Source organism: Centruroides sculpturatus, unplaced genomic scaffold (genome assembly GCF_000671375.1).
Source record: "Centruroides sculpturatus isolate CEXI.00-Female unplaced genomic scaffold, Cexi_2.0 scaffold210, whole genome shotgun sequence".
Classification (NCBI taxonomy): Eukaryota; Metazoa; Arthropoda; class Arachnida; order Scorpiones; family Buthidae; genus Centruroides; species Centruroides sculpturatus.
The window spans coordinates 198993-225901 of NW_019384341.1; the positions used below are offsets into that span (position 1 = coordinate 198993).

Sequence of the window (26909 nt, forward strand, 5' to 3'; positions counted from 1 at the left end):
TGTGTAATTTCATAAAGAAAACTCAGGTAAAAATTACAAAAATTCAAGTTAAAAAAATCATCATACTTAAGCATTAGTAAAACTTTCTAAAAATTCCAACATTTCTCTCAGTTAAACTTTAACAGTCCGCAAATGCCTTCCGCTTCCTGCGATTAGAGACCAGTGAAGGGGGGGAGTTTTTAATGAAACCCGTCTAAACTTTCTCTCTCTTCTTATCTCAGCTTTCGACCGTCGCCACTGCAGACATGGAAAGGTGGGGGAGCCAAAATTCAGACTTAGACGCCTTTTACATTCCCCTCGGCCAACATCGACTTTCGATTTTCGTATCCCGTATCCCAGACCGCTAAAAGATAAGCGGTCCCACAACAATAGGCACTCCCTATCTTCTAACCCCCCACAAGACGCCGTCTTCTTTTTCCAACGTTTTTTCTCTTTCAAAGTCCTCTTTTCGGCCGAGGATAGGACACGTTTTCGCGCTTGCAACACGCAGTACGAAAGATAGAGGCAGAGCATCGGAAAGGGCTGGGTGGTAATAACTCATCAGTGAAGCTGTCAATAACTTTTCCGAAGATTCAGCCCAAGTGATTTTTTTTCTCTTTTCCTCTTTGCTGCTAATGAAACTCCCCATGTCTTATCGGAACTGTCTCATTTCTGTCCCGTTTTCTGGGAGGAGCACCGAACCTCACTATCTTCTACAGACGAAAACCTAGATCGTACGAGTTTGATAAAGAAGTGCAAACCTAGAACTGATATGAATAGTCGTACGGGAGAGAAAAATGTTTCCGACCGACCCGTTCACCTATCTTTAATGTTAACGAACATTTCTAAAACTACATTTATAGGGCGTATACTGCCAGATATCTAAAGTTTATTGCTTTGGCTATTTTAAGAATATTTGTTTAATGGATGTCGTACCGTACGGGGTTTGTTGCTCTAAAAAAATATATTCATTTACAATATAAGACTCTTTACTTTAATTATAATTGCCTACAAGAACTCTTCGTTTAACAATTTACTATAATTTCTGGATATTTCACAAATAACAACAGAAAAAATAGCCTGACTTTTTCATTAAATCTAACCTAAAAAAACCCTTTATGGTTCTCCTTTTCGCTGATGAAACGTCTTGATTAGTTCTATTAAACTTGCACAATAATCATCCGACAGTCGCAAATTTTAAGCTATAATAAGTAAATATTTCGCAAAAATTATTAATGGGAATGTTGGAATGAGTTGTAATAACTTGTTTCATAAAATAAATTAGTTAAACTTCCCAAACAAATTCCTCTTTTTTCCATTGATTAAAAAGCGAGTTTCCTGTTTCTGTAAATGTCTATTTTGAATCGATCGAAATAAAATCGGAAACAATTCGAATTAAAATCGAATTTTTAGTCATAAATAGTTCAACACTGATCTCATTTTATTTAGTATTTGGATCATTAAACTCATTGGATTCTCGGTATTCATTTTACGTCATTAATATCGACAACCTCCTAAATTAAAGGTGGAACCTAACGATCTTGATGCTCAAAAGAAAAGAAAAGAAAAAAAAAACAGACATTCGAAGAAAGAAATAAAGATCCTGTTCTACTTTTTACATTCATTCGCTTGCATCTTTTTTAGACAAACAGATAATTAGATGAATTATTTCGGTTTGGTAAATTCAATACTTCGAATTCTTCATAAACACTTTCTATATGGCACTCCCTTCTATATATATATGAAACTTCATATTCATATTCCAGAATATTTAATCATCATCATCATCATTATCAATAAAAGTTTAAAAACATAGTTTAATTATGTAATTCTATTCTATTTGAATGATAAACAACTTGAATATAATCTAAATTATTNATTTTTCTATAGGCATTTACAAATAAATTAATAGACAAGTAGAGCTAAAGAAGAAACAGGATGAATTTTTCAATTGTAGAAGACATTTCTAAGTCATGATTAATGGAAATATCTTTAAAAAATAGAAAAATCTATTCGGCGATGTTATAAAATTTTAATAAAATCGTCATAAATTTTATAAGTTGAATAATCTATTCGTAAAAAAATGGATTTTATCGATAGATTTTACACAAAATGAGATTTTTCTTCCATCAATTTTAGTTTGAATGGAAATTATTTTAAATATAATTGCACTTATAATTTTTATAAAGTCTCAATAAAATTAAATAAACATTATTCATATTTAATTGTATTATTTAACCTTTAAAATAATAATAAATAGAAATTTATCTTTGAGACAACCCCTCAACAATTTGTAATATTACAAATGTTAGATCTATTGCTGGCAGACACCGTAGTNTAACGTAGAAACAATTATTTCTGAATTACGTTTGTGTTTTTAATGTATTGTATCATATACTGTATATAATTAAATTTCTGGTGTATATAGTATACACCTGAAGATTTATTATGTTTATCTGCTCCTTATATTTCTCTTTACAAAATTAATAAATATGTACAGTACAGTATACATTTCAGTGTACATTTTTCATATATGTTACAAGTTTATCAAGCTATAAGCATATGAATTAATAAGTATAGTATACTTCGTGTTATAAACATAATACACTTCATAAAACTTTTAATAATGATATAATATCATTTAGCATATTTAGAAGCATAATACGAGTTTTTAATATAAAGAGGATGTGCATTATATATTATATATTGTAATTTCACATAGAAAATCTGAAGATTATATAGGCCTATATGAAAATATTCAATTCATTTCGTACTTGTCATATATTTAATACAAAATTAATTTTATAGTTTATATCTGTTATATTTATATTTTTATAAAGTCTCAATAAAATTAAATAAACATTATTCATATTTAATTGTATTATTTAACCTTTAAAATAATAATAAATAGAAATTTATCTTTGAGACAACCCCTCAACAATTTGTAATATTACAAATGTTAGATCTATTGCTGGCAGACACCGTAGTGACATCTATCGGCAAACGACGACATCAACTTATCGTTAAAAGACATTTATCACATTTGGCGGCACCAGATGGCACGACAATCGCATGATTTATGTCTTCCCGTTCTGACGACAGCCATTGCCATGACTTTCCCACACAAAATTTAATATGCAGCAGACTCGGCTTTCATCTGCAGAAAAGTTACGAATTGCGTTGTAAAGCTGATTTATTAAACCTTTAATTTCTCTTTATATGTATAATTTATAACTACCGCGTAAATTTTGCAATGTATTCGTACACGGAACCATTACAAAAAAAAAAAAATATGAATTTTGTGATAAAAAATCTTTGTTTGATCAAAATAAAACCAACATTGGCATATGTTATTAGGACCGAGAAGCAAATGATCCAAAACTGTTCATCGAGATAAATCCTACATAGTTCTAATGATGACCAAAATGGTCACGAAGGAGATCCTATCATCAACACCTCGTGATCACCTGCTTGGATGCATGTTAGCCTGTAGGCTCAAATGACTGATATTTGAAAGAGAGAAAACTCGATAGGAAATTCCTTTCTGAACTCGTAATTAGTTGTTTCTTCTAGTTGCAAACCCCTATACATCATTTACACGTATAAAAAAAACGAAACCTTAAAAAAAGCAAGCTTTCACTCACTAAACTAACGTTCGTAAAGCTTTTTAAAAGTTACTACCGTAACGTAGATAGACACTAGACGATTAAATAATTAATCTTTAAACGTTCTTAAGTGATAAATGAGAAAATATACCGCAAGGTCATTAAGAAAATTACCATAAATTGTGTGGTCAATAATAAATAATATAAAACCTAAATAATATATATATATACATACATTTATATATATATATATAACCCATGCGATAAATCAAGCCTTTTTGCGTAAGCATTGCCATCTAGTGGTAATAAATGTAACCAATTCCTATTAATATCTCATTATATACGGATGATTGGTTTGAAAGATTCGCTCGAGATTTATCGATTTACTGGTTATGATTAATGATGAAGACGTAATTTTACAACAAACAATTTAGCGAATAATATTAGGCTATCATTCTTTAGCCGCTTCAGACTAAACTAGATCATTCGGTTGCCCAAATGAACAACCAAAGATAAATTTATAATTGTTTTCAATTTTGTAAATAATAAAGCAACAGCAATTTTCATAGATTTAATTATTTGCTGATGAATTTAAATTATTATCTTTTATTTATGTACAAAATTAATTTCCATGATTTTTGTTTATTTAAATTCGAATTTTTATCTTTATTTAATTTATATTACGTTATAAAGAAAGAGATTTTTTTAAAAATTATTTTAATTTATTTTTTTTAGAAAATAAGTAATAATTTAAAAACTATTTATATATATATTTTTATCAAAAGACAGCTTTAAATTATCAATAATTCTCCATTAAGCAGGAGACATTCTAACCAATTCCGAAAACAAAGTAATCTATTAAAGTTAAAACATTTTATCGATATTTTAAAATAACTTCATTGATAATCCTTAGTAAAAATAAGTTACAAACGATAGGAAAATTAGCTTAAAAATCAGTCTTTTTACGTTTCACAATATAGAAAATTGCATTAAGTTCATGTATATAGGCTATATATTCGCGTGAGAAAAATCAGATGGAGAAATGGAGAAACTAAATCAAATTTTAAAGATAATTAATAATGAGAATGAAAACGAAATCAGACTTATTCAATCCGTATGTTACAGTTCTTTAAACTTATACCCATAGTAACAAAAATATAATTTGCAGCAAAAGATAAATAATGATTAACAACGTCATACGTCAAAGAAAAACGGTAAATTATTGTAATGCATCGGTGTGTGTGTGTGTGTGTGTGTATGTGTGTGTTTGTATCTGTGTTCCTTAATGTTCTTGATAAAAATCCCAGCCTACTCATTCACTTCATCTCAATTTCAAGTGGTGTCGATGGCATAAAACTAAACAAAACAAACTAAATTAAATACAGCCCAAGTATATTTTTTAAAAGCAAATGAGAGAAATGATTTCTCTGTATAGAGAAACATCAGAGGTACTGAATACCTTCCCTGGAGACTGATCCTAAGTGACAGCAGGATGTCCCAGGATAGTACGCTTACAGGATTTATCCATTCGATCTACCGAAACGGCGATAATTAAATTGTCACCATGCAGTGGATTCTGGCTTTGACTATTCGGTAAGGGGGTGACATTGATGCAACTCCACAAACGAAGACTATTAAAATTCAGTTACACGGTTTTTTTGCATTTATTAAAATTAACTTTTCAATTATCTTTTGTTTTTTTTTAAAGGAGAAAAACAGAAAGAACAGATTATAATTAATAGTAGCACACTCGAAAAATGTTTATAATAATTATTATTTTTTTTAAATATATTTTTTTGGTATAATTATGATAGAAGAAATTCGTAATTCTCTCGTGCTATTCCAATGCACAAGTGGAGAGAAAAAAAAAATAAAAAACTTGCAAGTTCCGGCCGAATGATTACCATGCATGTTGGATTGGGATCGTTAAGTTTCGTGCCGTGACCGCTCTGCTCGAAGGGACGGTCTCTGACGGCGACGTTTTGTCTACCTCCCTTCTTCCTTCCTAAAACAAATCCAATGAGAACAGAGCACTAACAGACCGCCCAGACAGTGTGCATGGTGGGGGGAAAAAATTCAACTATACAATCACCCGATTGGTTACAACAAACGGCGTCGTCTCGATCACGTGACCGCTCACATTTGGAAATATTAGAATTGAATGTTATTATCCGGATTATATCATCTATTTATTATTATTATTGTTATTGTGTAAATGATTTAATTCCTAATTATGTATATTGTATGCATACTTGGCATTCGACAATATTATAATAATAGGTCGGCCTTCGAAATTAAGTAAGTAGGACCTATTGCTATGCGCATTTATTGATGTAGATAAGTTTTTATAACTATGTAAATATGCCTATCTTGGAAAATTATTTAATTTTTACCCACTTATCAGATCAAACTACCATTGAAAAGAAGCGAGATAAAAGAGCAAAATACTTATAAATAATTAATGTTACAATATGAAATTCTAAGTTGTTCGATATATATTCATAAATTGAACCGATAAAGCTTAGTATTATGTGATTTATAATTTCGATACTATATCAAAAACAACGAGAAATGCATTGTTACTTTACAATACATCTCATTATTTATTATTAACATTATAAATATAATAAACTTGATTACAGCTTTTATATCAAGACCTATTATTATATCTAGAAGATTATGGAAAGTTAGAAGTATACAAGGACTATCAAATAGCTTAACTTGTTATACTAAACGATATAGTACATAATTTTCCCATCTGATGAACTAAGAAGAAAGATTTAAGAAAACATTTTTTCCTATGTTATGTGGCTTATCCTATTTTGATAAAGATCGAAATGGCGTGAGGAATAAACTGATGGAAAATTTATTTTCCCGAACTGAATATATTAATAAAAAATTACTTTACGCGAATTGAGATTTTTAGATGGATTTATATACGATATTTCTCGACGCGCCAATCGAATTCTTTGTCTTCTAAACATAACCTAGAGTCAAATTGTCCATAACGTTAGATTAAAGGACCTCTGGGCAAAAAAAAAACCACACTAACCTTTGGGGATATGGCAGAAAGAACTACAGCAGTCGACATGTCATTGGCCCTATTCTTCTTTCTCTCTAAATCTCTAGGGGTAAGATAACTCAAGTTCCCAGAAGGAGGACTGGTGGATCGTGTAAGTCATGCTTGGTTGATTCTTCCAGAGGTTGGCTTTTTTTTTTCTTTTTTTTAAATGCATTCTTCCTTTATTTATCGTAGATAAGATGAACTATTGGTTGTTCTATAAAAAATGTATGTCTTTAATTGAATATAAATATGACAAGTGACAAACAACATAGCTTAATTTATCAGTAATGCATAATTATAATATATATATATATATATAGTCAACCTGTATTTAAAAAGTGAAAAATTTATAAGCACAATTAAACTTTTAATTATTTTAAATATCTTCGTCGCCAATTCTTTGATATAGTCGCATTTTTTATTATAAAAGGAATTAGTGTTGTGCTGCAGAACATCCCATTTTGTTCGGGTAAAGATAGGAGACACGAGGGATCCAGCATCGATCTTGCTCCTATTGTGAATGTATACAAAGGATGAGAGAGAGGCGTGCAATTATCGAGCCCCAACATACAGATGGTCCCTTTCTCACTGGTCGACGTCGCTCCTTCGTCAGAACCCTAGATTAGCATGTGAAGTAGAGGAGGTGCTATGTCCGCTTGGATTCTGTGCAGCGATGTAATATTTAGAACTACTTATTATTGGATAATTTTTATAATTTATCTTTCGCAAAAGGTGCATTTCTTCAAAACATTTTCTCGTCTATAAGAAAATTAACAACTTGCATTACAAATTAGTTATCATGTAGACGTTCATTGTAATAAATTTTGATAGTTAACATTTGAGGATTTAAGTTTTTGAATTACTTCTCGTGATGTTACGATTCATAACTTCTAATAAGCCATTTTTGAAATTTACAATTAATATAGATTTTGCATTAATTTTAATTATTTTGTATTCAACAAAGTGACATTTATCGAATTGGCTTTAAGACGTTTAAACGCGGAGAGAATTGAGGCATTTTCCACTTCGATTTCATTTAAATTCAATTAGAAGAAGGGGAATCAACTTCTTTATCAAAGTATTTTTCCAATGAATAACTAATCAAATCGCTTGATCTCGTATTATTGTTAAGGTGGCTATCAGAGGTGCAATATCCCTCATCAAATTCGCCAATGGGATGTGTATGATAGCCGCATTAAAACTTGAAGGATTAACGAAACGGCGAATCTGCTAGGCGATTGTGGCTCTTTGAAGAGACGGTGTAATCTTTCCCCTCTCCATACTCCAGAAGCTTATTGTAATCCCAGTCTGGATATTTTGGAAAATTATCGATTAGTGAAGCAGAGAGAATGATTAAAGAGTGGAGCTGGCCGTAACCGATGTGCGAAGTGGCAGGAAACATGTGGCCTTTCAGACAACCATCTACTGGTCATACATCTTTCTTTCCCCCAACTCATTCCGTTTCCCCGTCTACCAAGACGACTATAAGGTCTTTCGTTTTATGCTGCTAACTAGATCTGTGAAATTGCCGTTTTGGTTTCGTATAAATTTCGCTTTGGGAGATTAATGCGTTTAAGATATCGGTTAACAGCCATAGAAGAGGATGATGTCTTTTTTGACGTCAATGATTTTTCGATATCATGCAATAAAGATGAATCTTTCTATCGAATGACGTTTTGTCGAAGTTTAAACACTCTAAAATTATCTTTTCATAGAAGTATCAAACAATAACATTGGATAAAAGTATCGGTAAACCTTATAATTATCCACTAAAATTTTTGTTAAAGTAGGACAAACCGAATTCTAGAATTTTTACTTTCGAAAAATGAACCAGCAGAAAGTATCGAGTGTTATTATGAAACCATCTTTTGTTTAATAAAAATCAATAAAAATCAAATTTAGACTTCGATCTGTCATCCCGTTCGTTGCTCAAGAGTTTTTATTGTATAAAGTCATATAACTTTTAGAAATTTATACTTAAAATAATTATTTAATTACTATTATTGGCATTTCTTTTTATTTTCAAAAACGTAAATATTTGTATAATGAGAAGTTTGCTCTTAAAGCTTTTATTAAATATAACCATAATTCTTTTTAAAACCGTTTATCCACGTTTCTGTGTTAATAAAACTATATATGTTTTATATTTTAATTAATTCGATTATTTTTTATATAATTTGAAGCCCTTGAATGTAAAATAAATGTCTGAAATGACATATTTCATAAACTAACCTTGATATAAGCCCTATGGAAAAATTATATACACTACTAAAAATATATGAAATGGGATTGCGATCGTTAAAAAGTATTTAAAATATTTTACGTAAAAGTAATATAATATATATTTTTATTGTTTACTTGATTACATTTTCTTATTCTTTATTAAATCATTATTATTATCCTTAGTTTACAGATAAATAAAACCATGTAGTAAACAAACGAATAAAAACATTGCCCTTTTATAAATTTAATATAATTAAAATAAATGTTTTCCTTTATATACTTTATATAAATATAAATTACTCTTATTTTGGAAAATATATATAGTAAACAAAGTATTTAAATAAAATAAAAGTAGAATAATAACAGTTAAATGTCAGAAGTTTATTCATAACTCTTAAATGGGAGAAAATTATATAAAAAGAAATATTACAGTATTATTTTTTAATATTAAATACAAAAATTATTTACATTTCAATTTATGTATAATATATAAATGCTTCATATTTAAATTATTGTAGTTAATTATAAAAATAACACTACTTTCAAGAAAATTATTAATACTGTGATCATAAATTATGTTTTGTCTTATTATTTTTTTAAAAAAAACTTAATAAATTACACTTTTAAGCTTCGTTTTATTACATTTAATCAAATATAATGTATATTATGATATATTTAATAATAATTATTACTTTATTTCAAATTTATAATGCATGTTTTTATATATTTTCTAAAGTTAAAGTCGGTCCATTCTTCTCAAAAGTCTGTATTTATTGAAAACTTTATAATATTCCTTGTTTATTTTTCATATTTTTTATAAATCGTATTTTACAGTATTAACTTTTTTTAATTTTTAATGAATTCTTTTAATATTTAATTCTAAATATCATTAAATTTTTCCTGAAAATTCCGTTTTAAAAGTCGAAATTTGTCTTAAATTCGAAGCAATACAANATGGAAGTGAATGATTTATAGCTTATAACAATGACTTTACTGTACAATACGTTCTGTTTACTTATAAACAATTTTTTATAATTTGTTTTTTTTAGTATAAATTTTATTCCTAAAAACCTCTGGAGGGATCCAGCACTCGCATCACCCCCATAAGTAGGCCTACACCACAGATTCTATATATCTAACATGCTTATAATCTGTTATTTTAATAATTTCTATTAATGGAAGTGAATGATTTATAGCTTATAACAATGACTTTTTAAATAAGAATCTACAAGTGTTTTAGAATCTATGACTTAAAAATACATTAATTTAAACAGAAAAAAAAAATACACTCTTTAATCACTTTAAATAGTTTTCTGTTTATTCACGAAACTATGTTATAATTTTTTTAAAGTTAAAAATAGTTTCTATCTGATAAATTTATCGAAAAATGTTCCATCGATTAGCTATTATAACATTTTTTAATGAAGAAAAGAGAAAATACGTAGGCGTATATTTAGCATTGAGTTTGTTTTCTGTATGTTAAAATTATTGAATAAGTTTTACGGTTGTTTATGATATCATTAATTTAGGATAATATCGAAGAAAAAAACGAACTTTAAAACTTTTTGCTCGAACGAAATTTATTGTAAACAATATTAAAATCAATAAATTTCTATTATACGTGTTAATTAATCAAGGGAAAATAAGCATAGATTCCTCAGCTAGATGGCACTTTATCATATTGGAAGAATTTAAATCGTTTTTGAAAACCATATTGTCGCGTGCATCAAGTCATTTCACCAACACGATATAATTCAATTGTATTTTCCATTTCAAAGCAAATCCATATCCTTTGCCTTCAGCTTTTCACCTTTAACAGTTGGTAACGTGTTAGGTATCTTAAGTTCATTGAAACAGAATGACCTTAACTTTATGTTATTTAATTAGAAACGTTGTTATGTCAGAAAAAAAAATCTTCGCAGAAGTGAAAAATAAAAATAAAAAAATTCTCGATAATTCTAAAAACTGTATCTATTTTTAATAAATTTTAAAACAAGAGAAACTGCTCATTGTTAACATTTATTCGATTTCTATTTCAGTTTTAAAAATATAAAAAATAAAATTACTAAGTTAAATAGAAAATTAATATTTTTGTTAGCTCTTTTTTTTCTATATTCGAACNGTTTGACTATTATTAAAATTTTCCATTTAAAATAAAGATAAAACACGTTATAACGAAAACAATTTGTAGATAGCTTTAGAGTTCTCCCATTGCTTAAAGTCCCTATATTTAATCACATAGTGTAACTCAGCCTATTTATTATTTAAATTGCTTAATTTAATGACATAGGACCTAAATTATATGAGAATTAGAGATATATTCCATTCAACTATGTAGTCTAACTTAGCGTGTGGACTATGGAGAAGCGAATCATTACCAACCAAAGTCGCTTGTTGTGGGAAGAATGGTATGCGTTTGCCTGCTTTGACTCATCGCGTATCATAAAAGGCCTTATTGCTTCCGATAAGCGCAATATGAATTAATTTTCTATTTATATTCTGCAGGTTACATTAAAATAAAAGTTTTTATATGCCTCACACAAGACTGTTTTTAACTGTATACATATATATAACAGTCATTTAATTCTTTTTGTTATTCAAGTAAACAGCTGTGTTTAATTTAATTCTGAAAAAAAAGATTTCTACTTTTTTCGTGTAACGACAGATGGCGACGTTGGCGTAGTCGAACGAATTAAAAAAAAAAATTTTAANAAAAGGCCTTATTGCTTCCGATAAGCGCAATATGAATTAATTTTCTATTTATATTCTGCAGGTTACATTAAAATAAAAGTTTTTATATGCCTCACACAAGACTGTTTTTAACTGTATACATATATATAGTATTATATAATTATAATATATACGTTGAATTGTATTATATAATTAAGTTTTTAACCGATTTCGATTCATTTAACATATAGATATATTTTAATATATATCTAACATTTAACTACACATTCCATGCCATGGCGTAACTAAGATTTTGCATCTAGGGGTGATCTAGAAAGATTATGTATAAAGTACTGTACTGTACAATCAAAATAAAGAAAAATTAAACGTACTGTACTGTACAATACGTTCTGTTTACTTATAAACAATTTTTTATAATTTGTTTTTTTTAGTATAAATTTTATTACTAAAAACCTCTGGAGGGATCCAGCACTCGCATCACCCCCATAAGTAGGCCTACACCACAGATTCTATATATCTAACATGCTTATAATCTGTTATTTTAATAATTTCTATTAATGGAAGTGAATGATTTATAGCTTATAACAATGACTTTTTAAATAAGAATCTACAAGTGTTTTAGAATCTATGACTTAAAAATACATTAATTTAAACAGAAAAAAAAAATACACTCTTTAATCACTTTAAATAGTTTTCTGTTTATTCACGAAACTATGTTATAATTTTTTTAAAGTTAAAAATAGTTTCTATCTGATAAATTTATCGAAAAATGTTCCATCGATTAGCTATTATAACATTTTTTTAATGAAGAAAAGAGAAAATACGTAGGCGTATATTTAGCATTGAGTTTGTTTTCTGTATGTTAAAATTATTGAATAAGTTTTACGGTTGTTTATGATATCATTAATTTAGGATAATATCGAAGAAAAAAACGAACTTTAAAACTTTTTGCTCGAACGAAATTTATTGTAAACAATATTAAAATCAATAAATTTCTATTATACGTGTTAATTAATCAAGGGAAAATAAGCATAGATTCCTCAGCTAGATGGCACTTTATCATATTGGAAGAATTTAAATCGTTTTTGAAAACCATATTGTCGCGTGCATCAAGTCATTTCACCAACACGATATAATTCAATTGTATTTTCCATTTCAAAGCAAATCCATATCCTTTGCCTTCAGCTTTTCACCTTTAACAGTTGGTAACGTGTTAGGTATCTTAAGTTCATTGAAACAGAATGACCTTAACTTTATGTTATTTAATTAGAAACGTTGTTATGTCAGAAAAAAAAATCTTCGCAGAAGTGAAAAATAAAAATAAAAAAATTCTCGATAATTCTAAAAACTGTATCTATTTTTAATAAATTTTAAAACAAGAGAAACTGCTCATTGTTAACATTTATTCGATTTCTATTTCAGTCTTAAAAATATAAAAAATAAAATTACTAAGTTAAATAGAAAATTAATATTTTTGTTAGCTCTTTTTTTTCTATATTCGAACAATAGATAATACTTCATAGTTCCCAAAATAGAAAATGAATAAATACATTTGATAATGCCATAAAAAGAAAAAAAAATCTTTTTTTCATTGGTAATCTGTTAGAATAGAATATACAGCTACATACAAGTTATTAGTTTAATTTTTTATTTGATTTTCTTTTTTATTTTTGTATGGACTTAACTATTATATAGAGTACCAAAAGTGGATAAAAAAAAGGGAGGAATATGAAAAAGTTTAATCAAGTTATAAGCTTGCGTTAGAAGGAACTCATTTACTTAACCAACACAACTGTCGATATTTCCCAGAACTGTAGGACAGCATACTCAGCAATGCATCAAATCGTGCGTGTTCTCTGGAGGTGGCAACTTTCAGAAACTTTGTTGCGCGCATGCTTACTAAGGGGATTATTTTCCGCCTGTTCCCCTCCCGGACATCGCAAAAGGGTCCGCCTCCATCCCACAAGGAGAGGAGGGGTAACAGACACGTGCGATCTACTCCCATTAGCGTTCATTAATTCGACGCTAGAGACGCACTTACCGAGATGAAACCTTCCTAGCAGACAGAATGTCAGTGGCGCCGTCTGGCGACGATTGGACGAAGTAGGACGGTCATTGTTTTGCACTTAAAGAGTCGCGGTAAATGGAAGGCTTCTATTTTCGCTCTAAGTGAAAAAAATAAATTGTTTTTTTTTAATTCTTTCGTTTCCTAAATCATTTTCCATCGGCTCTTTTTCAGATTAAACGTGAAATTTTTAGAAGAAATTAAATAGACCTAGAAAAACCTATGTTACATGTATTATTTTTTTTTGTTTTTCATTTTCGATTCCGTTCTCCGAATTATATATTCCTACTCCGAAAATGACTTATTGTTTGTTTAGTTTTTTTTTTCTATTTAATTCCATTTTGTTACCGAAGTGAATAACCGTGATACATTTGATCTATTATTATTATTCGCTGTTTGTTTTATTTCAGAAAATTCACTAATCAAACACGCTCTATTATAATTATTACATTGTTTTATTACTCAAAATGTAATTAAAAATTTAATTTTAAATAAAATTATTATTAATATTTATATATATAAAACACAAGTCATTCAAGATATTAGATTCGTAAAATCAGTTTAATACTATTAGGATGAAAAATAAATGCTTTAAATTCAAAAAATAAATAATCTTATAATGTCAGAAAATTTGCTTTATTACTCTGAAGAGGAATATAAAAACTTATGTAAATATATTTTAAAATAAGTAAGTTATGATCACGAAAAATATACCTACATTGAACCAAATGTCAATTCAGCCTATTGAATAACTTGTAAAAAAACAGACAAAAAAAATACATTAAAGTCTTTGAAATTTACATAAATTTAATCATTATAAATACAAATTAATATTTAAATACAATTATGTTAATTATGTATTTCAGTATCAATAGTCGATAATTACCTCATCCTCACTAATTAATCTTATTATAAAATTATCCATAATAAATCTATATAAAACATTTATTTCAATAAAATATATAAATCAATTAACCTATTTTAATTTTTAAATTGCAAAAATGTCTATCTTAAATCATTGTTATTAATTTTTTAAATTGATATCAATGTGAATTGAATATAGGTTATGACCTCGGAAGCGAATATTTTAATTTATAATGAGTTAATATACACTCCCAATTTTCAGAACTGAATAAATTTTTTTTTTTGATAGAATCTAAATAAAACAATGATCATTTAATAGGAAATTTATGCACTTAATGATAATTAATATGTTGATTTTATCATCAATGCACGAAGAGTATGACATGATTATTCTAAGTTAAAAAAATTATAATTTTAAATTCTTTCATATTCTTGTATGGTATATTTCTGCACATAGGATTCAAATAATATAAAACATGCATTTTCTATTAATATATGAATGTCCCAATTAAATTATAGACTGTAGATATAAAAAAGTTTTATCAAAATTAATTTAGATAAATCTGATATACAGGCTAATAAATTCAGGTTTATAAGTTAATATAAATAAAATAGCTTGTTATTTAATATAATTTATTAGAATTTAAATAAAAATAATTTAATATGCTGACAGAATTATTTTAAAACAATTTTATTCTGTTTAGACGTATATTAATTATTGATGTATGTATATATCATATAGCCATTATCAATAAAATATTAAAAAATAAACACTGGATAATTTAAATAATTCACTAGATTTATGTTTAATTTTTTTTGTATTTTTAATTTTATTCTAACATTCACTAAAAATTGATGTTTTTCTTAAAAAAGAAATTAAATTTTGTAAATGTTGAAAGTTAATTATACTTAAAATAGTTTAAATTAAACCACAAAGTCTAAGCTGTTATAATAAAGATTAAAGTAACTAAAAACTAAATTGTTATGGAAAGACAATGTTTTTGTTTTATAAATTACACAAAAATTCGCATTTTCGTTAAATTCATTTCGGTAACTTTATATGATAATGAAAAAAAAAGAAAGAATTGTTCGGAAGCCATTTGTTACAAAAGAAGACAAGCGTTAGGAATGGAAATAGTGGAATCTTTATTCTCAGCAATAGTTCTATATGGTTTTCTTAAATAGACTGATGAATCATTGGTTACATCAGGAACTCTTTCATACTAAGAATCAACAAGAGACTCTTTGGGTGACTGATGTATCAAAAAATGACAGATGCGAATACTTTTGAAAAACATCTATGTTTTCCTGAAATAGCTAAAGAGTTTTCATTCAATCAAAAAAAAGTAAATTAATCTAAGTAAAAAATTTACTTGAGAGAATATTTTTGCAAAATTAAAAATAGAAATACTTTTTCAATATCGCATAAAAACACATTAAACTTAATCTATCAGCGAATAAGTTATACGCATTAAAAGTCTACTATAAATTATTTTTAAAATTAATAAGAAACCTCCAATTACTAAATTCAATTTAATAAAATTAACATTAAGCCTGAAAATATATTTTATTACAAAATATAAAAAGTAATGTGCGTATATGTTAAAAAATTCATATTTTTTGAACTTAAAATTAGGATGATAATTTTTGAGTTATGAATTTAGAGTTCGATCCGTATAATCTGCAGTTTTTTTTTTTTTTCAAAACACGAATTGTCTAAAAATAAGTGGGTACCCAGTGCAATTAACAGTAACCACACCAAAGATAAATTTACCACACCCAATAGGGGTTATCCCAATAAGGGGGACCCGCACTGAAACTTCACTTGTTAATTAGAGTAGCCTATCTAATATATATGAAGTTTTCGGATCATGTAAGATGATTATGAAAGTTTTTTAATTCTTAATAAGTTATTATTATGCGTGTAAAGAAAATAGATTTATCTTAAATAAATAAATCTGAATTATACGCTACGAGACAGCGCATTTATATACAATTGAGAATATTATAGTTAGTTTTCTATTGGATATGAGTAAAGCTTTAATATTTAGTTTATTAGAGAATTTATACAGTCTTAAATGAATAGAATATAGAGAAAGATATTTAGAACTCGTTCGCATTTCTTCATAATTAATAAATTAATTGATTAATATGGAAAAAATTTAAAATTTAACAAATATAAGTAAAGTATAACATTTTAAATTGGTAACACGCCGAATTTATAAAAAAAATATATTAAAATAGTTACTAACTTACCTTTTTATTTTGTAATTTAATAGGATTTTTAATGCCTTAATGGATTCAAAATAATTTCATATAATTTTGATGCTTTAATAAATCACAATATAATTATTAATATTTAAACAAGGTTACTTTAATTAAATATTAAAGAAAAAATATTTCACGAAATGTATAGAATTAATACGTTTATAAATTTATAAGTTTATTCTGAAAATATACACTTTAGACTCTATAAAAATAGACTTTAATGATTTATAATATTTACATCTCTCTGGTGTAACGTTCATTATTTTCCAGAAATAATAGTTAGTAACCTATCAATATCTAAAATTATTTTTATTGTTTAAATAAAATATTTTTTGTTTCAAAATTCCTTCTCCTTCTTACTAATGTAATCTATAGGATTTAGGTTGTATTGTATACTGTATATTGACTATATGAAGTTACTCTCATAATGAGAGAAGTTCATTCATAAACTTCATTATAATTCATCTTCCTACCAAATTCTGCAAAGTTACTATTCACTTATTAGTGTTTGAAATATTTAATGAGAATATTAAATGACCGCAATATTCGTTAATTAATATTATATTAATCTTTATATTTTAATAGTAAAAATAATCACTCAGTATTATAATAATATTTTTCAAAAATTAAGAAAGTATAGCCTATTTAAAGAATCTTAAATTAATATTTATCTTTATAAGATTTAAATCTTTTAAGTAAATAATATGTATAAAGTTAAAGACATAAAGTAGTAATCCATTCGTTTTCAATTATAAGCAGCGTTATATAGTAAACAGTATATAGCCTATGTAAAGAATACAAATAAAATCATTCAAAACTAACAATAAGTCATATGATATATCCACAAGTTAAATCTTTCGGTTTAAGATTCAAATAAAATTTATGATAGGCCTACAGTAGAAATCAACTGTTAGACATAATCAATCCTACTGTAAATATACTGTAGTGTAAAATGCAAAATAAGAACTTCAATTAAATAGTTTTATATATGTTATTTAATAAGAAAATTTCCTACAAATCTAAGTTTATAGTAGATCTAAAGATAAAAGTAAAAAACTTCTATCCCGATTGAAATAAAATTAAAGGAATGAGCAACTTACGTTAAATAATTTTTAATTAAAATATATTATAAAAATTAAGCTTTTACCGCGTCAGAAATAGTGTAACATATTCAGTAAATGTTCAAAATTTTCTAACACGAAGCAAATCCTCACTTCAGTAGATAATCAAAAAGTACTTCAAGATAAATCCAAAATATTTACAAAAGAACTGATGGAAACTTATTTCAGTTTTACACTACATAGACGAAACTAAGAAAAGTTTCGTCTATTGTAGTCAGTGTGGCATTTCTCTTACCTAGATCAAAGACATTTATGAAAGATGGAAAGAGCAATTGTAACAGTCACCTGTCTTTTGATAATCTAGCAATATTTCTTTATCGTGAAAAGTACTCGAGAGTACAGAAAATGTTTAAATTGAAGTGTCGNAAATCTAAGTTTATAGTAGATCTAAAGATAAAAGTAAAAAACTTCTATCCCGATTGAAATAAAATTAAAGGAATGAGCAACTTACGTTAAATAATTTTTAATTAAAATATATTATAAAAATTAAGCTTTTACCGCGTCAGAAATAGTGTAACATATTCAGTAAATGTTCAAAATTTTCTAACACGAAGCAAATCCTCACTTCAGTAGATAATCAAAAAGTACTTCAAGATAAATCCAAAATATTTACAAAAGAACTGATGGAAACTTATTTCAGTTTTACACTACATAGACGAAACTAAGAAAAGTTTCGTCTATTGTAGTCAGTGTGGCATTTCTCTTACCTAGATCAAAGACATTTATGAAAGATGGAAAGAGCAATTGTAACAGTCACCTGTCTTTTGATAATCTAGCAATATTTCTTTATCGTGAAAAGTACTCGAGAGTACAGAAAATGTTTAAATTGAAGTGTCGTCGTGAAAGGAGAAAAACGAAGTTTAAAAGTCACAAAGACATAAAGTGAGCTGAGAGACAAGGCAGAGTGGAATAAAAGAATGAAAAGATCCTGTGAGGCACGTGGGCGCCGTGTATCAAGCCATCCTTTCGGCGGGCAACAAAGGGATGTCGGCGCATCGAAGCCGGCGTCATTAATCTTGGCCACCGTGTAAGACAAATCACACAACATCGTAGAAACTACAGCAACTTAACCTTTCACCTCTCTCGGATAAAGTAAGCATTAACGGGAAACTAAGGAGGGGGAAAAAATAAGTAATAGATAACGAGTAATTTTTTTGTCTCTATAAGTCGCTTTTCTTTCTTCATACTCCAGCTGTTGCCCTTTGTCTCTTTGTGACGTCATGGAGTTTCCGTGACGTAACGGTCGTGTGACGTAACTATATCTATGGTGTGTTTGTTACGAGACATTAACAAATGTAGAATGTTAAAATTCATTAAGTTTCTAGGAAATTTGAGATAGATAAATAATGAATAAACTCTGTATTCTCCTTCGCAAATTTGCATTTATTCATTTTCTAGTATTAATGCGCTTTATGTAACGAAAATTAAGTGTAGAAAATTGACTTTTAAGAATTGTTCTGAAGTCTTAGCTAATCTTATGAACTAAAATCGTTTCGGTGGATTATTTATTGTTCACTTTCTATAAAGATAACATTTAAAAAACACGAAATCATTCTGATAAATATCTACTTGATTAGAAAAATATAACAAGAAATAATTAAAATATTAAATTTTGATATATTTTTCTCTCAGAGATTAAATCTAACAGATTTAATAATGAATTGAAACATAGATAAGTTACTTAAATAATAAATCACATTCACTACTAAAAATCGACATTAATCTAACAAAATAAATAAGAAAATAAGCCATAAAACTACAACAAATCGTATCATGTTTAGAAAGTTAAGCACCTTTTAACCTTATTCAAACATTTATAAATCTTCTTAAGCTTATTCTGATTTAAAATTTATCTACCTGAAACACGAGTTGAAGATATAATCTCGGAAGTTAAGGAATAATAAATATTTGCAAAACCAAGGTTGCTCCTATGAAAATTTGTTGTAGTATATCGTCGATCTACTTGTTTACTTCAATCTCAATAAAGCAATTTTCGAACTTTCAAACAGAATAAACATCGGAATTGTTTTAGCACATTGAAATTCGATCTTAGAAACTGTTTTACTTTCTCAACATGTTTACACATTGAGAAACTAGAAGTTAAACAAACAACAAAGGAGAGAAATTCCCTTTCAGACTCGAAAACACGACCATAAATCAAGTGTGCAAATAGTTGCCTGAACTCCCACTCTCTAGTAGTCAACATCAACTTTCTTAGCTAAACTATCCAAAGAAGGTTCATTCTTCTTTTGAATATTTTAAAATTTTTCTTAAATTTCAAATACTAAATCGTAATATGAATTAATGAATTAATTATAATTTATTTAGCACTTGCTTAATTTATTTTTAAACACAAGCCATTTTTCCCAAACAATTCTAATATAAGTTAATTAACGTAGAAAACAGCATTATACTTTAAGTCTCGTATTTTAAATTAACATTATGTTATCGTCTTTCTAGATAATTTATTCTATTTTATACATTTATTAAATAAATTCCTAAAATTTGGCTTATTGGATTCCTTACTACAGACACAAGAATTTTTTATATTATTTATTCTTATTTACTTTTTAAATTTCAGAAACTTTCTTACAAAATTAAATAAAATATTAACTAGATAATTGTATTGTTATAAAAACGTATAAATTAATACAATTCTGCAAGGTTTTAAAAATTAGTTAAGTTCATAAACAATAATAGGCCTATTAAATTATTGCTCAACCTAAATTGTATAAATTGAAATATTAAAACATTACAATTAATTCAATATAGGATACATGTCAAGTCCGAAAAAACTGAAATGAAAATTAGTAACTTATTTTTAGTATTTTCTATTGACTTTGTAGACCTACGTTTATTGTCAGAACTAATTCTATACTTTTTTTAAAATTGATAATGAAATTTTCTAATAAATAGGGCTTATATTAGCGAGCATAAAAATCGATATGTAGTAAGTATTCAATTATAATTTCTGAGTAATACCATGTTATATTAAGGTTAATAGTAAAAAGGCTTAGAATTTACTTAAATATTTCATTGATTAATTCAAACAAGAAGATTTGGTATTCTTGAAAGTATATTACAAATACAGTACTGTACCGTATGCAAAAAACTTAATAATATTGTACTCTATGAAATAGAATATGAAAAGAAACAAATGATATAAATCAAAATTATAATCCTTGTTAATTTTCTAAATAATATATTATCATTAAATTTTATGAATATATTTCCTAATAAAAGTTTAAATTTTAAGAACACAACGTAGATTTTGAATAAATAACATAAATTAATCACTTAAAACATTTATTTATTGTTAACTAAATATCTATATTTAAGAAAAAAACAAATCAATTTAATCTGCTTTTTCTATAGAGAATTAATTTAAAAAATATTTTTAAATAAATATTTAATTATTAAGTCTATGTAGACCTTCGCGAAGTTCCAAATTAAGTTTATTATTTTTTGTTTTTTATTTTTCTAATTAAATGATCTTGCTTGATTCCTAAGGAGAAAATGAATCGTTAATCGAATCATTTTCTAAATTTCATTTAGAAATACTTTCCGATTATGATATAATCGCAATAACATTTATTTTAATAATATAAATAACACATTAAACGATTGGCTTCTAGATTTATAAAAGAAAACAAGCAGCTTTAGTTAGGCCTATTTATTAATAAATTACTAAATACAAAACTGTTTCGTTCATATTAAAACTATGAATTAGTAGAATAAATAAATCTTATAATCTATTAGTTAAACTTCTAAACAATGGCCACTGGTGAAATCATAAAAAAATGGCCGTTGTTTCGGAGGTGGACGTTATTGGAGGTTCGACTATATAAGTCTAATTAAAATAGTTTCTATTTTTGTAGGCCTATACGTTTACAAACCTAACACTTGATAATAATTAATTATATCCTGTTAATTAAATTTTTTTTAAAAGTTAACTTTAATTTTTATTAGCTCAAATATTCTTCTATAGCAATCAAAATATTGAATAGAACTTCAATATGGATTTACGTTAATTTAAGTACTAAATATTTGAGAGATGAAATACATTCAGTTTTGCTTGTACTGTACAGTACAGTACAGTACAATTAAACTGAAAATTTTAAATCACTTTTTAGAGAAATAATAATAATGATAATTTAAATAAATAATATAAAATGCCATATATTTTGGTTAAAGAGTCTACGCAATAATTCTTACATTATAAAATTATATAAAAACGTAAACTATTAAGATATTAGAAATTAAGTCCGTATTTACTTTTACAAGTGTAATACAAGTTCTTATTATCTTATATTGTAATTAAAATAAATTCTTAAAATTCCAACTGTAGGATAAAAGCAATGCTGATTAAACTTCTAACAACTTAATAAATTTCTAACAACTTAATAAATTTTCCTAAATTACTGTTGTCATAAGCATTTATATAAGAATTATTGTATGCAATATAGTAGTAATTCGATAACTAAATATTAACTTATAGGCTATATCTATTTTATGTGGTACAAATTAAATAATAATCTTACTTGATCCATTTTAGCTTTTACCAAAATATAATTTGTTAAGTGTTCTAATAAGTAAAATAGCTTTGTTTTAAGCCACAAACTTCATTTTAAATAAGCCATTAAATGTTATGTAGATCAGTATATTAAGATGAAACCTGTTTTATAAAATGTAACAACGTATAAGAAAGCATTTCACTGTAATAACTAGACTTTAATTAATTACTCAATAATCAATATATATTCATAAGTTCCAATTCCAATTTAAGACAATATTTATCTCATTCTTCTTAAGTTTAATTCTATTTATTAACTGGGTTATATTTTGCTATGTAATTTATCTTACATTACAACCGAGCAACATAACCTTGACTATATGCAATTTAAGTTATAAGATATCGCAAATCAATAATGTAAATCCAATAGGTTTCCAAATTGATTTTTTAAATTATCTTATGTCTGTCTAAAAATGCATATGCGAATTTGTGAAATAATTACGAGACTGGTTTGTTAATAAATAAATACACAAATAAATATACTGTACTCACAATAATTCTTAGGCTATATGGTTTTTATAGAATAACAGATAATCATTCTTACAAATAAGGTCTAATTTATACTCGAAACTATAAGATTTAAGTTTAAATCTAGTTAATTATAAAGTTTTAAGCTTGTTACATAGGATATATATAAATATATAAGCTCATTCATTGACTATAAGCTAGATAGCTACTTATTTTAAGTGCCGAATACGCATCCTTCGTAGTTCTCAGAATATTTTAATTCTATTGGTCATAAAGTATGGTTACTCTTCAATAAAATTGTTTATTTTACTGTTGAATGTATTCGTAAAATAATTAAGTTTTAATAATCTGTCTTTATTTATGTAAATATGTGATCTGTACAGTACTGTACAATACGGTTTAAGATTTGCATAGGTGTGATTCTGTACATTAAGATAACGTGGGGAATTAGATGTTGTGCATATTAATAAAATGTTAAATAAATCGGCAAAAATTATGCTGATTAAAATTCAAGTTATCAATACTGTAATATATTTTCTACAAATGTCTGAGGAAAAGAAAATGTAATCAGTTTTCTGGGTTTCATTAAGTCAGAATATTGACAAGACATTTTAGAGAAAATAATAATAATAATAATAATTAAATGTACTAATCTTAATAATACAAGAACACCTAAAATTAAATTGAAAAATATATAATTCAAAATTCTAATTGTAACGTGAAATGATTCTTATATGGCCTATGCTATAAATATATATCTAATTAAAAGTATAATATTTAAGTTTAAATCTTATATATAGGTATTGTACAGTACAATATTTAAAAATTTTTAATATTCGTTTATCTTAATAATAAATTTTAAAATATATCCTATAGAAAATATTCGTTTGAACGAAAGTATAGAAAATTCATTTATAGCACTTAAATTTTTCTATGTAACAGAAACCGTGAAAAATAATAAAACTTATAAATTAATTAAACTTACTTGGAAATAAATTTTGTTCACATATAATNAACTTCATTATAATTCATCTTCCTACCAAATTCTGCAAAGTTACTATTCACTTATTAGTGTTTGAAATATTTAATGAGAATATTAAATGACCGCAATATTCGTTAATTAATATTATATTATTTATGGCAATTTTTAAACAATAAAAAATTTCTAAAATTTAATTTACTGATTGATTTCTTTTCGCAAATTTCGTTTGTTTATTTTTTTAAAATTGTACATTTAATTATTTATTTTTAACTTTTACTAGACAATTGGTAAACCTATAAAAACTTAAACTGTCATCGGATTTCTTTCAATTGCAATTTCATTACTATATCATAATGGTCATCGAAACTATTACTTTCTAAAGTTTAAAAAAATTTCTTTTGTTTCTCCTTAAATCATTAAAAAGATAGGTTAAAAAAGAATCAATAAGAAATAATTTTTAAGTTTTTGTGAAATGACTCAAAAATTAATTAGAAATAAAACATATCTTTGCAATGGCGAATTAACTGTTTAGAAAATTAGAAATAAAGATAGGTTAGGTTATAGCCTAATCTATTCTAACTTATTATTGGTCATTTAGACTAAACACAGACGTTTAATTTAAAATATATTTATATAACATTGATCTGTATGAAATTATATATATATTTTTTATATGGAAACAAAAATTGTGAAATATAAAATAAAATCATATACAATTCTTAATTGCAAAATTCTATAGAAAAGACAGTAAAATTTATCATTTTATATTTTTATTTCAGTGTTAATTTAATTTCTAGAACTAAAAATAAAAATCTAATGTTATATAGGCTATTTTAAAAATAGAAAAATTAATGACAATTTATAAAACTTTTTATTGTAATTACCCGTATAGAATATACTTTTACATAACTTCAGCTCCAACAAAATATCAATTGTTAAGTTTTGCATTAATTCCTTTATTATTTCTACACTGTTTAAGTTCATAAGTTATAAAGTGAGTCCTAATCAAAGGTTAAAGTTAAAAAAACAAACAAATTCAATTAAAATCATCTAAATTCGTTTGTCTTTCCGAACTCGAAGCAAGCAAGTCTCCTCACTCTTTCAACTAAAGTACTAGATAGCATCTGAACAGATTTACAGTTTCTGTTAATGTGCGGTGACAGGCGTTAAACAGCGTCATTTATCGCTACCATAAAAGCGGTTTAAGTGAGACAGCAACGATGATGGTCGTCAGGTATTGGTGTTTTATTGCTTGTTCCGGAGTACTTCGCAGACAATTGCCTTTATTGACACACTTAGTGCAACAGTTACGAGGATGTAGCCTAAAAGATTGGCACAAACCAAATTAATAATGTCTTGATATACTAAACTTGTTAACATTGTTTACAGTTCATTTACGAGTAATCCGATGAAATATTTAAAATATAATTTATTATGGAATTCGTGTTTAAAGTTCTAAAACCATATTAATTTTTTCGTTTTCTAATTTTAAATATGTTTTGTTTCTATCTTTTGAAATATATAGGCTTATTCAAAATTGTTTTTAGTTAATAAATTACGTAAAAATAATATATTTTTAAAGTTTTTTCACGTTAAACAATATATGTTTCATCATAATGCATTCATGTGGTGTATTGTGTAACACTCAACATGATGTAGACATTTCAATATTGTTTAATAATGATTACACAATACTGCTTTAATGTTGAAATGGTACTTTCATGAAATAGCGTCAAAACATTATTATTAATAATATTTCAAATAAATATTTTTATGAAAATATTTAACATTAATGATGTCGGTTGCTTATAAAGTAAGAATATGGCAGAAAATTATTATAATATAGTGGGAATTTGACTGAAAAATAGCTTTTTGATGTCTTTATAAAAGTACTGGTGAGCCGAGCGTATCCTAAAATTTTGAAAGGTCACCAAACATGCTGAGAACTCATAGGCCAACAGCTTTGCAAACTGTTTCAACTAAAACCTATGTGTCTAAATGGAACACACAAGGAAAAATCTACGGCTGATCGCACGAACCTACAATCACGGGATAAACTCAGCCAGCTGCAGAGAAAAGAAAACCGAGCGGCCGAGCGGAAACCATTCATTACATCAGTAGTGCGCACGTTTCCGCGAAAAATTCCGTCCATTTTCCGTTTCGCTATCTCTTCTTCTAACGATCTTCCAAACTGAACAGAGAGTTCTCTTTTCCCCTCCTGCCAATTTCCTTCGCCAGATTAGGAATACTTCGATCCTCTCCGTCTATTCGACAGACTTCTGAATTATACAGTTCTATCGAAGTTCTCTTTGATCATGGCAACCTCTCTTAACACGCGAGTTTTAAGTTTAGAGTAAATGCAACTACACTAAAATATTTTATCTTTATTGCTTAAAATCTTAATCTATGTCATTTAATTCCATATTCTAATCCAACATATAGATTGTATTATTTTAAATATTTATATATAAAACCAATACTTAACAACTCGAGAAAATAAATATAAAAATAGCTTTAATAATTAAGAATTATTTTAAATTTTAGCAAATCGTATGTAAAAATCACGCTTAAATATATATATAGGCCCTATATATATATACTTTTTTTATTAAGATATTTAAGTTTATCTCGAATAAGTAACTTATAAATAAATTCAATAGTAATTTCATTGCAAATATAAGTTTTAAACTTTCTAAATGATTTTTTCTTCCTGTAGACTAAGACAGTGTTCTAGAAGATAAATTGAAGCTATACTCTACTAAAGAATAAAAGAAACAGTTCTTTTTTTCGAACGTCACTAAACACACATTTCTATATGTCGATGCCAAAAATTGATCCACTTTTCTGGACGTCAATGATCGTCTCGTGGTATCTTTGGTTCATGCTCGGTCGATTTACACTGAACTTAGGAAATATTGACTACTTTATATCGAACGCTCTTCTAAGGATGATAATTTATAAATGAAAAATATGTCTATATCTAACTATAACTACTTCACTTTATAA

The 26909-nt window shown here is 26.6% G+C and overlaps 1 protein-coding gene across 1 annotated transcript in view; it reads right to left on the reverse strand.

The window, feature by feature from the left end:
* Window positions 1-26909, reverse strand: part of LOC111634317 (homeobox protein Hox-B4-like) — a 164737-nt gene that overhangs the window by 42355 nt on the left and 95473 nt on the right. Inside the window, exon 4 of the transcript XR_002758187.1 lies at window positions 6637-6862. The gene's annotated coding sequence lies outside the window, so the exon portion shown is untranslated. The remainder of the gene's footprint in view (window positions 1-6636; window positions 6863-26909) is intronic.